Here is a 14490-nt window from a genome sequence, read left to right as displayed (position 1 = left end):
AGAAGACGTATTGGATTCGTTTGCAGAAAAAAAAGAATCATCATCAGTATCTGATACACCTGATACAAAAGACATAAATAATAAAATTAGAAGAAAAACAAAAAAAAAAAAAAAAATGTGTCTATGTGTAAAACAAACTAATCTATATAAATAAACTAATCTATACAAATATATACTAATCTATATTAATATATACTAATCTATATTAATATATACTAATCTATATAAAACTAATCTATAAAAAAAAAAAAAAAAACTATCTAAAAATATTATAAATAACAATTTGGTAAGATACAATCTATATGCATTAAAAACCAAAGAGAGAAAAAAAAAAATTATTAATAACAAACAAAAATGAATAAAGCGTATATCTCAACACCACCTGCCAGCTAACACCAATATAAAATATAGAAGATGTAAATTAAATTCAGTGAACATCAAGAAACATTTAGAAAGCATTACAAAATATAAACAAAATCCAAAACACAAAACAATAGAACAACTACACTACGTCTGGTACGTTTAAGTAGTCTGTAACTGATTTTATAACAAAATACGAATGTTTTAAACTATGTCATTAACCACCAACTTCATTGGACTGAATGAAAACAGAACAAATAACAATAAAATTATTGGAATAGAACTTAATTTATACAAACTTAAAACTACTTACCTAAAAGTAATATACAGATACTACAGAAAAAAAAGAAAAACAAAAAAAAAAAGATGAAATAAATGACATAATAAAAATACACACACACTTTTACTACATCGGTATGGTAGTTTTCGAGTTGCCTATCAAAAGAACATTAAAGCACCATTACTTCCGAATTTTATGTTTTAGATTTCCTGCCTCATCACTCTTTCCACTCACATGAGATGCCACTGAAGCTTTTGGAAACTTCAACAGCAAAGGGCTCAGCTCTTCCATAGCTGTTACCTTATGACGTGTTCCATTAGTTGTCTTGATAACTATGATTCCATCCTGGGTCCAGCAGGATCGCATTCCGAAGTGAGCTCTTGCCTTGATAAATATGGACTGCCTGGGCTTTGTCAAAAACTCCTTCAATGAAATTGAACAACCCTTTAGGTTAGACTTTGCTCTCCAAACATTGGATTTAATGTTTTCATTAGTGAACCTCACAAGAATGGGCCTGTTATGCTCCTGACTTCGCGCACCAAGTCTGTGGCATTCTTTTATGGAAGAAGAAGACACATTTTTCAAGGCCAACTTATTATTTAGCACATTTAAGATGACTGAAGTGCAATCCTCTCCGTCAACCTCGGTACATCCCTGGAAAAGCAAAGTCCTGCGTCGCTGCCGAGTCTCCAGACTATCAATCTGCTTCATGCACTCTCCGATTTGTGTCCGGAGCAGCCCAAGTATGCTAAAGACCAACTCTCTGAACGTACGGAACTCTTCAGCAACTTTATTTACAGTTTCCTTTGCAGGTCCCGCAGACTGAATCTGTGTTTCAAGTTCACCCATCTTCCGTGTGAAGTTTTCTTCTAAGTTCTTTTGAATAGTTAATATTTCAGCAAGTTGAGACATGATGGGCTTGAGTGTGAGGAACAAGATGTCACTTAAATGGTTGAAGGTGTACTGGCTGGCGCTTTGCAGCTTTATTTATGACACATGAGCTGCTGCAAACGTTAGTACCAAATCACAAATACTTGTGTACAAACTGGATGTTAAAAAATATTGATAAAAGATTATGTTTCTAATTTTCAATAAAATTTTATGTTTAAAACACGTCTACACTTTTTCACACCTACCCACAATTTTTTTTTTACATTTTAATTATATCATAAATAGATTAATTTGGTGACAAAGTAATTAGATTAAGTAAAGTTAAAGAAGTTACAAAACATAACAGAAGCAGTGGTATCAAAAACTCAGAAATCGAAATCAATTAATAACAAACGTCCACAAATTTAACCTTTTAAGCCGTGTGATCGTTTCAGTAATAAGCAAAATCTGTATGGGCCGACAACAGGGCCGCAAAACTATCAAATAAAAAATAAACACAACTGTATTACAGGATTTAAAGTCGTCAACCGAGATTTACATTAACATAACACTCCGAATAAAAGGCAAATCTTTACTACGCTAGAGAAGCCACTCTTTACTGCGTTAAACTTCATATGTAGTACCGTTGATGGCTGATGGCTAATTGAAATACCTCATTTTGCTAGTATTTTTATTACTTAAAATTATAGGATTTTGTAATAATTTCTTAACGACCTCCACCGGCGCGCTGCATTTCTGTTCTCCAATAGAAAATGTTTCAATAGTCATAAAAGCAAATTGTGGTTGTAAAAACTCGTAATTAGTGAAACTAATAGCGGTAATCGACTTCTATACAAAAATCGTAAAGTTTTTTAAACTTTTAAACATTTAACTGCTTCCATAAAATAAATTGTTACGTTATTTCCACAAATCCTGATTTATAGTTTCAAATAATCGACTTATTAGGAATTTATTATTGATATAATAAATTATGTTGATTCATTCAAATTTTTAGGGTAAACCGAAGGACAAATGTAAAATAAGAATGAGAAGTGAAGCCATTATTTTCTGTTGGGTAATTTGATATTGCTCATTCAGTTGTTTTCTGGTTGTTTGGGTATAAGATTACAAGCAATTTATTTCAATATGGCAATCGAATTTACGAATGCAATCGAATTGTTTAAGGCCATTTTATAGTCCGCATTATTTTGTTTTATTTATGGTGCTTTAAACAGTGGGCAGTCGCGCCATTATTACCTGTGTATTCCAACCAAGCCTTAAACATGCAGCCTCGAACATTCAGCGAACATGCATTATAAGAAAAGACTGCAGGAAGGTAGTTCAGGCTTATATAAATTCAGAATCATTAAAAAAAAATTGGAATCTTAAAAAAAACATATTTACAACATTTTTCAATTATATAATAATTAAATAATAGTTAAAAGTTAGTATTTAAAAAGGAAAACTTAACATTTTAATTTAGACAGAATGCATAGAAGCATAGAAATAATTTTTTTAAGTAATTTGAATTTTACTTTTTAATTTTATTGCGCAACACATACGCGCTGTCAAAGTCTCATTTGTATTAAATAAAGGCTGCTGTCAACCGAGATTCATGACTGATTCAGCTTCGATATAGGCGAGATAATCATATAAACAAGTTCGGCTTAGAATAGACGCTAGCCTAGGGAAATCATTACTAGTGAAATGATTGTGTGTTTTCCTATAACTAAAACACATGCTAAGATCTATATACTACCTACTTATTTATATACTTACTACGTATGTACTATATATTTCGAAATGTGGTGTTGGAGACGCATGCTAAGAATTCCGTGGACAGCCTTCCGGACTAACGTGTCGATATTCAAGCAACTGAGCATCAAAATCAGACTGTCTACTGTATGTCTGAAGCGGATCCTCGAATATTTTGGTCACATTGCGAGGAAAGCCGGCGATAACCTGGAAAAACTTATGATCACAGGGAAAGTTGAAGGCAACAGATCTAGAGGCCGCAACCCGACTCGTTGGTCCGATCAGATCCGCACCGCTTTGGACAGTACAGTGTACAGCGCGCTGCATGACGCCATGGACAGGGGAAAGTGGAAAAACATCTTAAGATTGAAGCTCATGGGTGATGGTGGTCACGACCCTCAGACATGAGGAACACGATTCGAGGAGGAGAGGATGTACTTATTTATTTTTAATGATGATGAATGTGTTTATCCTTTGTTGAATTAGTAACGAAATGCACCTGGTATTAAGGTGTTAACAGAGACTATTTACACGTAAAATCTAAGACTCATTTCCTTTGCATTTCTTAGTTAATACACGATATAGTACTTAGCTTCGATATAGTATATAGACAAGACAAAAGAAAATGCTTAACGCTAAGTGAACGCTAGGTAGGTGAGCTCACGGGCTCAACCTGAGAGAATTGGTTAACAGCACTAACCTAACTAGCCCTAGCAAGAACAGTGCTTTGTAGAATCTACCATTGGATCTGAATCGCGATCCACTGAGAAGATCCGCCGAGAAAATCAGTGGGCTTATTGAACACAGAGGGAAGTCATTCATGAACACCTTTGAAGTAATCGTGGTCGAAAGAATAAGGCGCCAGGTCTATTCGTATAAGCGACTAGCTGTGAGCTCCTTCACCCATCAATCAATGTAATGAAATGCCTTTTATTACGCGGTCGTCATCGTGGCATAAATGATAAGACGTTCAGTGCATTCGTGTTGAGCGATGCACCGGTGTTCGAATCCCGCGGGCGGGTACCAATTTTTCTAATGAAATACGTACTTAACAAATGTTCACTATTGACTTCCACGGTGAAGGAATAACATCGTGTAATGAAAATCAAACCCGCAAAATTATAAGTTGCGTAATTACTGGTGGTAGGACCTTTTGTGAGTCCGCACCGGTAGGTACCACCACCCTGCCTATTTCTACCGTGAAGCAGTAATGCGTTTCGGTTTGAAGGGTGGGGTAGCCGTTGTAACTATACTGAGAACTTAGAACTTATATCTCAAGGTGGGCGACGCATTTACGTTATAGATGTCTATGGGCTCCAGTAACCACTTAAGCAATAAAAAAAAGCGTAACATTAATAAGCAACACACATCTTTCACTAAAACGCCGCTGCAATGATATTAAATTTATAAAGATCTCGAACTGAAATCGTGCATCAATAACTAATTAAAGTTTTAGAAGATCCTTCGCTGGTTCGGTTTTTTTTCTTATAATAACGTTTATCTTTGCAATTATCGATAGCGGGCGTTCGGGAAACCTATAAGATTGCGATCTCGTGATAGGTTAGTTAAATCCACAGATTTATAGCTCCGGCTAACCCGACTTCAATCCTTCTGGAGGGTTTTTTGTGGAGTGCTATAATGTTAAGAATTTGACCTAAATGTCTCTCGAAAATGTTACCGTATTAATAAAATTTTACTTAATACATTTGCTGACGTTTGCATGAGGTTTTACAAAAATGAAATTGGAGTCTTAAGTTCTTAAAATTTATCGTTACACTGAGATAAGAAAGCAACAACACCAGTTTTAATGTCTAATTGTAAACTTATTAACACAACTTTTTTTTTAAATGTAAAATCAAACAAATATGTTTCATGATGCTAATGCGAACAAAACCAAGCTTTGGTAATTTTTCGGATGATCGTAAATATCACATTTTACGATATGAAATGATCCATTAATAGATTATAATGCGACCTTTTAATAGGAATGCATGCAATGACGCTAGAGCCCAAAATTGTAATTCATAAACTGTCCGAACACTATGAAAAAATTAACGATTACGTTGTACCTAATTCTAATTTGTATTTAAATTTACTGTACTGACAAAGTTAACAAAACGGTTTAAGCGCTTTTTCATTTATTGGAATCTTTTAATTTCCACGCGCACACACAAAAATCTAATTTAAATTTGCTAAAAACGTACAGCCAACGCGCGCATAATAAACATAAAATAGACTTATAGGATCAAACGAAATAAATTTTATCAAACCAAGTAATAATCTCCCGTTGTCTTGGCTTGGTTTTTTTCACACGTCCCAATGCTAAGCACTAAGCAGTATAGTAAACTTAAGAAGGAAACTGTTTGACTTTATTGTTACGTTCTTTAGTGGGTATTAGGCTTGTCCGGTAGTAGCGGATTTGTGCTTAGCTGTTAGAACATCCTCGTTTACAAACGTATCGTAAATATTGAATGCCTTATAAATACGGGCCTATAACGGATTAGCTGCTCTAAATAACTTAAAAATATTTATTTATTTTATGTGAGGATATATAGCGTGTTAACATGAATTTCCGTTTACGTTAAGTGCAAATTGTCGGTGTGAAAGTTCTTAGTGACATTTAAAGTACAGAAACATAAATGTTGAACTAAAGTCAATTAAGGATGGTAAAATTAAATTTTAAATTTTATATTGCTTAAGAAAAAAAAAAATTTGGTACATTGTGTATTATAAATCTATTGTGTAATACGTACACCAAAGCTTATTCTTTAACACTGCGTGGTGTCGATACATGGATCTTTGGGTTATGGGCCCAGCACGCTTCCAATGCGCCACTCTGCTTATATTGAACAGTTTCGAAAATGACGAAAGGTTATGCTTAGTGTGAACGCTAGTAAAATCAAAATTGAGAGACAACCCTAAAATGTTAGGATGTAGCAGAGCGTGGTTTCGATCCACGGACCTCTGGGTTATGGGCCCAGCACGCTTCCACTGCGCCACTCTGCTTATATTGAACAGTTTCGAAAATGACGAAATGTTATGCTCAGTGCGAACGCTAGTAAAATCAAAATTGAGACAGCCCTAAAATGTTACGTTATAGCAGAGCGTGGTTTCGATCCACGGACCTCTGGGTTATGGGCCCAGCACGCTTCCACTGCGCCACTCTGCTTATATCGTACAGTTTCGAAAATGACGAAATATTATGATTAGTGTGAACGCTAGTAAAATCAAAATTGAGAGACAGCCCTAAAATGTTACGTTATAGCAGAGCGTGGTTTCGATCCACAGACCTCTGGGTTATGGGCCCAGCACGCTTCCACTGCGCCACTCTGCTTATATTGTACAGTTTCGAAAATGATGAAATATTATGCTTAGTATGAACGCTAGCAAAATCAAAATTGAGACAGCCCTAAAATGCTAAGTTATAGCAGAGCGTGGTTTCGATTTACGGACTTCTGGGTTATGGGCCCAGCACGCTTCCAATGCGCCACTCTGCTTATATTGAACAGTTTCGAAAATGACGAAAGGTTATGCTTAGTGTGAACGCTAGTAAAATCAAAATTGAGAGACAACCCTAAAATGTTAGGATGTAGCAGAGCGTGGTTTCGATCCACGGACCTCTGGGTTATGGGCCCAGCACGCTTCCACTGCGCCACTCTGCTTATATTGAACAGTTTCGAAAATGACGAAATGTTATGCTCAGTGCGAACGCTAGTAAAATCAAAATTGAGACAGCCCTAAAATGTTACGTTATAGCAGAGCGTGGTTTCGATCCACGGACCTCTGGGTTATGGGCCCAGCACGCTTCCACTGCGCCACTCTGCTTATATCGTACAGTTTCGAAAATGACGAAATATTATGATTAGTGTGAACGCTAGTAAAATCAAAATTGAGAGACAGCCCTAAAATGTTACGTTATAGCAGAGCGTGGTTTCGATCCACAGACCTCTGGGTTATGGGCCCAGCACGCTTCCACTGCGCCACTCTGCTTATATTGTACAGTTTCGAAAATGATGAAATATTATGCTTAGTATGAACGCTAGCAAAATCAAAATTGAGACAGCCCTAAAATGTTAGGTTATAGCAGAGCGTGGTTTCGATCCACGGACCTCTGGGTTATGGGCCCAGCACGCTACCACTGCGCCACTCTGCTTATATTGTACAGTTTCGAAAATGATGAAATGTTATGCTTAGTATAAACGCTAGTAAAATCAAAATTGCGACAGCCCTAAAATATTAGGTTGTAGCAGAGCGTGGTTTCGATCCACGGACCTCTGGGTTATGGGCCCAGCACGCTTCCACTGCGCCACTCTGCTTATATTGAACAGTTTCGAAAATGACTAAATGGTATACTTCCTGTGAATGCTAGTAAAATCAAATTTGAAGGATAGCCTTAATATGTAATCAAGGAAGAAGTAGATTCATAGGTTTGTATTTTGTTAACACTATATAAAGCATTTTCTATTTCCTTCATTTCGAATAATTCCTAGTTTACGTCGCCATTATATTGTAACATCAGACAGTTCACATGACATCTAAATATTGTGACAAATATATTAAATAAATAAATAAAAACTACAAAACATGCGCCGCTTCTCTCGTGTGGTACAATTTTGATGACTTAATAAGAGCCAATGTCTGAAGTAAACAATAAAATTACAGACGCCGAACCTTTCATACACATTGTAGTTGTTCAAACAAAATCTTATAAATATTTTAGTTGAAGGATGTTAATGTGGAGCCGGCAAAAAAATTTGAATCACGATCTGAAAGTAATGTAAAGAGGTTTATTATACGAATTATGGGGAGGTAAGGCAACGGATGCAAAATTGCTTCTTGTTTTATGAGCAGAGTGCACTTTGATCGGTTCCATTTGACGTTTATTGATAGCAGCAATAATCGTGATTTGTTGTTGAACTGGATTACTTATATGCATGTCGGTCAAATATATAAATCGACTCATCCGCAGAATATAGTCCTATCTGTAGGATTGATAGTTTTCAGTAGAGGTTAAAGAAGTTGTTGACTTGTGTAACTTTTAAACGGTGCGACTTGTTGTTTAGATTTTTTGGTATGTCGTTACTACGTCTCAGCTTTGTTAAATACTATGTAGTTTATAACTGTTATTCTTTTATTTCTGGAGATAGTGAGTTCTATATTAACATAAGACGTTTTATGGCAAAACAGCGAGGGTCCTTAGTGAACGTTACACGTTGTTTTATGGACACATGTAAATTAAATGACGTTCTATATTAACATGAGTCGGTTTTCTTTGGAATTACTAACTACTAATGAGTCCTACGTAAATAACAACCTTGAAATATTTAAACATAACGTTCCTCATATCATCACTGCCCTCCTATATAACTAAATAAAAAAGATAGTAATTATTTAAAATCGTTTATTAAGTGAAAAAATCTCAAAACTGGTATAAAGAATCATCATAAACAGCAACCATAACACTAAAAATTACAAAAAAACTTACAGGTTCATGTATCAATTAGAACATTGCAGGACGCAGACGCGGACGAAGATAATAAAACTAATTTTTTTTATAATAACAACATTAAAATCAGCAGTATCAAAGTTTTTTTTTATTGCTTAGATGGGTGGACGAACTCACAGCCCACCTGGTGTTAATTGATGACTGGAGCCCATAGACATCTACAACGTAAATGCGCCACCCACCTTGAGATATATCTCAACGGCTGCCCCACCCTTCAAACCGAAACGCATTACTGTTTCACGACAGTAATAGGCGGGGTGGTGGTACCTACCCGTGCGGACTCACAAGAGGTCCTACCAGCAGTAAACTATCTACTCACTAATCATAGAACTAATCTACTAATCACTAATCTATAATAATCAGCCTTCATAATTAATCAATCAGTCTTACATAGTAACCTAGACTTATAACTGGTGCACATACTTAATAGCAATGAAATGGCATGTAGACAAACATAAAATATTATAATTAACATTGCTTCGCTAAATTAGTAGGAAGAATTCAGCTCTAAAAAGAGGAAGCAGACACTAGATAAAATTATTCCGATAGATTATCATTCGATTCTTCAGAAGCAGTAACAGTTATGTGATGTGGCAAAGAGTTAAAGTATGGAGTTCCTCTAAGGGAATAAGTTCTGAGCGGCACATATCCATTAAATCTTTATACTTTGCAGTAGGAATCATAATAGGTCCAGAATATGCAGCTTTTAGTTCAGCTTGTACCTAGTTCCTCGTATTACTACGAATTACTAAAATATCATAATCAGGTTGAGTTAGATCATATTTCAAAAACAAATTTGTTGGGATGTTATTCCAGTTAATCTTCTTGCCCTTAATGTCTTTGATCCAAACCTTATTATTAACAAGACTTTTAAAGTCGAATACGTCATTCTGGGTTACGTTTCGAACAACATAGGGTTCTCCTTCATTCTTGGCCCATCTTACTAATAAACGCCATTAATGAGGGGTATATATAGTTTTGGTTTGAGAAGCTCTCTTGATGACAGAGTGGATACTGTCCCCCTTATTTTGGGTATGCTCTTTCTGTAAAAACCGGTGTGTAATGTATATGTTGAACTTTTTTGCGGCATAAACGTATAATGAATATACAAAGCGATTACAATTTTGGCCAGCACAATTGTCTGACCAAAAGCGGAACTCCTTGGTCCCTTGTTCAACATTAGTCTGTATAAAATTTAAGAGGCAACTGCTTACCTCGTTTGCTCCACGTTTTTCCACAGATTCATCCCACAAATAGCAAATGGCCTTCTTTTTACCCATATCCAAAACCGTTAAGTTAAAAGAAGAAAGCTTTCTGTTATAGTAAAATATATTTATATTGCTTAGAGGTCACTGTAAAACTTTTCAAAATCAAACAGCAGTAACCATGTTTCCGTTTGACTCCTCAGCATCTTTTTTATCTAGGCTTTTTAAATGCCCTGCCTTCTTATTTGTCTGGTGTTATTGAAAAGCTTCTTTCTCTTGGTCAGTTGGATTTTTATTCAGTCGAAAAACGTGACATTCCTCGCACTAATACTTTTTGGGAGTATGAAAACCTAGATTGAAGTTTGAGTTGACAATGTCACGATATTGGCGTTCTTTTATGGCTTTAGTGTTGTATTTTTCAGGGTCATGATACATGATTAGGGCAGAATACGGTGTTGCAGATCGAATGGATATTAGTAGGAGATTGCATGAGTGCTGGTACTGACAGTTCCAAATTGAACGGAGTACATCTGTGGTGATCTAATAAATCTTCAAGCTGTATATGTGGTAAATTTTCGTAACTTAAAGGCACTTTCAAAGAAAATATACTAGGTTGGTTGCTGTAAGCATCCAAGGCAGATACATCAGGCACGAGATTAGGTACTGAGCTGTCGCAGGTAATTTCCTTGGTCCCACTATCTTCATCTAGCATTTTTTCAATACATCAGCTAGTTCCTGACTGATTTCTACTGGTCCAGGAGGCAAAGGTGACGTTTGTATGTCTTACAGGTATCATCATCATTTATAACAGAAAATTTAAAAAAACTCATATTTTTATGACAGTTTATAAAATACTATTTATATTTATGTGTTTTGCAAAACAATTTAATTATACAGAAATAATTAAACAAAATTTAAATAAAAAATCGTTATATTTAACAACTTTTTTACACGATTAACGTCCTAACTGATTTCATTATCCCAGCAACAACGTCTCATCTTACTAACGAACCAACAAATCGCGTCACAGAGTTCGTAAAAAAATGTCCCATATTCACATAGAACGCTTAGAGGTTCAATAGTGTTCGTAAAATATCGTCCTAATATTTCATAACGCTTTTATTTTTAACAGTTAATTATTATAGAAATATTGATTACTCCTGTGAATATGCATTACGCCAATTGTGTTTTTGCATTAAAAATGCGTTTCGTTACCTATTCGTCAAAAAACGTCTTATAAAAACATCGGTCGACTACAAGCACTTATTGAAACAAAAAAGCAATATAGATAATATTTTTTAATTTAGAACTTAATAGCGTGTGAATTATGAAATAATACAACTGAAAAGTTGGCAACTTAATATTATTTACATTTTTCTCCACATGAACAGCGGCTACATTAGAAAATGATGAACTAAGGTCAGGGTCTTCTGTATCAGCCTTAAGCATATTCAACATTTTCCGTGATCGTGACATGTCTAAAAATATCTTTTATCGAGCAAAATACGTGTTACATTATTAATTTAAAGTCAAACAGTAAAAACCTAAGCGCTTGACACAAAGACGCCTTCTCTCCAACAAGTCCAACGAACAGCGGCCGGACTGACGAACGAACAGTGCGGCCGCTCCGTGCGGGCCGGCGCTTGATCACTCCGTACGTTTTTATGCGGAGCTAACGACAGATAGAACGTTATTCAATTATATATTTCCGAAACTAAATGAGATACAAAAATTCCAAAAACACACGTCCGTAGAGTTCTTATCCCTTATTTCGCCTAGCTATATAACTCGTTTTTGCTCTATGATCACATCGGACTTTGTTCTGCGGATGAGTCGAAATGTTCTTATTTTTCTAATGATTCCAAATGAAAAAAAAGAGGTTGTTTTTTTTGTAATAAGGCTCTTAAATATATCGTGAATACCGCTACCCACCTTAGGACATGAGTCCGAATCCTTAATTTTGTTGTAAAATAAAGATAGCCGTAACGCATGACGCTTTGTGGTAGAAATAATATGGATGGCATACCAATCCGTGCGGGCCACAATACGCTCTGCCCTACAACTTGTAATCGTGCCAAATTAAAAATGAATCAAAGTAAAAGATTAGTCTTTTAATAAATAAAAAAACATAATTTGTGATTTTATTTATTTATTCGTGATCTAGAGCATTATTTAATCGATTTAGTTAAACAATCATTGTTCTTAGCATCTCCGGGAAAGATTAAAGTATCATTAGTACAAAAGACAGCGCAACAATCGCTTCAATACGTGCATGCATAAAAATATTTAAAACAATAAGTAGTAAATAAAATTAGTATAGTATTAATTAAAAAAATCATTCGACCGAAGAATGGAATCGATAATTATTTTACAGTTCGTTCGTCCTTACTCGTTTTCAATTCGTCAGTATAATTATTTTCTTCCGCTTAACTAGCGTTAAACAAAGACAATCTGGATGGGTTGGAACTGTTTCTTCAACTCAAAGCGTTGTGCCGTGAAATTGACAGATGCTCAAAATAATAACATAAGTCACAGTCCACTGACTGCGACAGAACATAATTGGGTTGCCAATGGTCTCAAATCAATTCCTTGGCAGAGATCCGTCCGTAAAAGACTATCTAATCTGAATGTAAAATTGTTTAGTATGCTTCGTGTGAAAAAAAGTTATGTATGTTTTGGAAGATTTTCACATACTTAACGTTTACTTAGTCGTAAGATATGGAATTGTAATGACCATTCCTACAAAATGAATTTTCAGTTCAAACTTGATTTTTTCCAGTACCTATTTGTTGGTAGCCTAGGGGGCTATTCCAGCTATGCCCGGACGGATAGGTGAGCTCACGGACTCAACCTGAGCCTAACACTAACTCTAGCAACAGCAGTACGTCGTAGAACCAACTACTGGATCCCACTGAAAACTGAGAAAATCATAATAGTAGATTGAAAGACTACATAGAAGTTAATATATTTTGGATCTCTATGATCGTCAACTAAGTGATATATCCTGTTGGGATATGCCCAGAAATTAGACAGTACTATTTATTATTTTTTGTCGCATAAGGATTTATTGCTAAATTCCACATGCAGTCTTTATTTTCAGTGCAGTGTGATATAAGCAGAGTGGTGCAGTGGAAGCGTGCTGGGCCCATAACCCTGAGGTCCGTGGATCGCGACCACGCTCTGCTACAGACTCACATTTTAGGGCTGTCTCTCAATTTTGCTTTTACTAGCGTTCACAGAAAGTATTATACCATATTTCGTCATTTTCGAAACTATTCAATATAAGCAGAGTGGCGCAGTGGAAGCGTGCTGGGCCCATAACCCAGAGGTCCGTGGATCGAAACCACGCTCTGCTATAACCTAGCATTTTAGGGTTGTCTCTCAATTTTGATTTTACTAGCGCTCACATTAAGCATAACATTTCGTCATTTTCGGAACTGTTCAATATAAGCAGAGTGGTGCAGTGGAAGCGTGCTGGGCCCATAACCCAGAGGTCCGTGGATCGAAACCACGCTCTGCTATAACCTAGCATTTTAGGGCTGTCTCTCAATTTTGATTTTACTAGCACTCACATTAAGCATAACATTTCGTCATTTTCGAAACAGTTCAATATAAGCAGAGTGGCGCAGTGGAAGCGTGCTGGGCCCATAACCCAGAGGTCCGTGGATCGAAACCACGCTCTGCTATGAGCAACCTTTTATAGTTTACATTTTCGTGGCTTAGCGATAAAATACCAATTTATGATTTTCAGCTTGTATGACTTGAACTGCTTGGTGCAAAAACGTGAGTACTTTTGTGGATTAGACATCTACATACATAATTTTATGTACTGATATAATGAGTAATTTTTAACTGTTCAATAATAACATTCAGAAAAACCAAAAATATCGTTTAATATTATTGTTATTTTCTTTATTTAACATAAATATTTTTAATATTATACGTTTTTTTTTTGTTTCGCTTAGATTGATGGACAGTCTTACGGCCCACCTGGTATAAATGGTTACCGGAGCTCATAGACACCTACGACGTAAATGCCGCCACTCACCTCGAGACATGAGTTCTTAGATCTCAGTTTTGACAGTACAGCGGCTGCCCCGTCCTTCAAATCGAAACGCGTTACTACTTCACGGCAGAAATAGGCAGGGTGGTGGTACCTACATGTGCGGACTCACAAAATAACATACCACCAGTATTTATTCTGTTAAAACTTAAGAAATTTCTAGAATTTGTCGGAACTTATCGCAGTCAAGCACTCTTATGCTATAGATTTGCACCTTGGTATAAATATGGAGCTTTCCTTAATGTAAGCTTTCAACTCAAACTTCAAACCGCGCGAAGCTTCTACTTACTTTTCAGTTATGATTCGAACATGGGTATCTCCTATTTTCTCTAGTTTTTCCTAAGCAAAGCTGATAAAAAAGGTTCATTACGTTGTTTAGCAAGTAAATTATACTAAGGTGGCTGGGATGGAGAAGGGGAGGTAGCTTAGTTAGCCGTTAAGCCATTTGTAT

The 14490-nt window shown here is 35.9% G+C and overlaps 1 long non-coding RNA gene and 8 other non-coding genes across 11 annotated transcripts; 3 read left to right on the top strand and 6 right to left on the bottom strand.

The window, feature by feature from the left end:
- The first annotated feature begins 285 nt into the window (after positions 1-285).
- On the top strand, positions 286-1751 carry LOC149500989 (uncharacterized). 3 transcript variants are annotated; one of them, XR_016324552.1, is made up of 3 exons: positions 286-516; positions 845-1383; positions 1453-1751. It is a non-coding gene; the product is annotated as an uncharacterized LOC149500989 (long non-coding RNA). The 3 variants fall into 3 exon arrangements; XR_016324554.1 differs by having other exon boundaries at positions 293-516; positions 845-1090; XR_016324553.1 differs by having other exon boundaries at positions 293-516; positions 1441-1751.
- Positions 1752-6199: 4448 nt separating this feature from the next.
- Positions 6200-6271, bottom strand: TRNAM-CAU (transfer RNA methionine (anticodon CAU)). The gene has a single exon. It is a non-coding gene; the product is annotated as a tRNA-Met (tRNA).
- A 91-nt stretch (positions 6272-6362) lies between these two features.
- On the bottom strand, positions 6363-6434 carry TRNAM-CAU (transfer RNA methionine (anticodon CAU)). The gene has a single exon. It is a non-coding gene; the product is annotated as a tRNA-Met (tRNA).
- A 421-nt stretch (positions 6435-6855) lies between these two features.
- Positions 6856-6927, bottom strand: TRNAM-CAU (transfer RNA methionine (anticodon CAU)). Its single transcript has one exon. It is a non-coding gene; the product is annotated as a tRNA-Met (tRNA).
- A 91-nt stretch (positions 6928-7018) lies between these two features.
- Positions 7019-7090, bottom strand: TRNAM-CAU (transfer RNA methionine (anticodon CAU)). Its single transcript has one exon. It is a non-coding gene; the product is annotated as a tRNA-Met (tRNA).
- A 256-nt stretch (positions 7091-7346) lies between these two features.
- TRNAM-CAU (transfer RNA methionine (anticodon CAU)) lies at positions 7347-7418 on the bottom strand. The gene has a single exon. It is a non-coding gene; the product is annotated as a tRNA-Met (tRNA).
- A 91-nt stretch (positions 7419-7509) lies between these two features.
- Positions 7510-7581, bottom strand: TRNAM-CAU (transfer RNA methionine (anticodon CAU)). The gene has a single exon. It is a non-coding gene; the product is annotated as a tRNA-Met (tRNA).
- A 5679-nt stretch (positions 7582-13260) lies between these two features.
- On the top strand, positions 13261-13332 carry TRNAM-CAU (transfer RNA methionine (anticodon CAU)). The gene has a single exon. It is a non-coding gene; the product is annotated as a tRNA-Met (tRNA).
- Positions 13333-13590: 258 nt separating this feature from the next.
- Positions 13591-13662, top strand: TRNAM-CAU (transfer RNA methionine (anticodon CAU)). The gene has a single exon. It is a non-coding gene; the product is annotated as a tRNA-Met (tRNA).
- Positions 13663-14490: the final 828 nt, after the last annotated feature.

The sequence above is a fragment of the Bombyx mandarina genome, chromosome 18 (assembly GCF_030267445.1).
Source record: "Bombyx mandarina strain Sakado chromosome 18, ASM3026744v2".
NCBI lineage: Eukaryota > Metazoa > Arthropoda > Insecta > Lepidoptera > Bombycidae > Bombyx > Bombyx mandarina.
The sequence above is the reverse complement of the archived record's forward strand: the minus strand, read 5'-3'. Positions and strand labels throughout refer to the sequence as shown.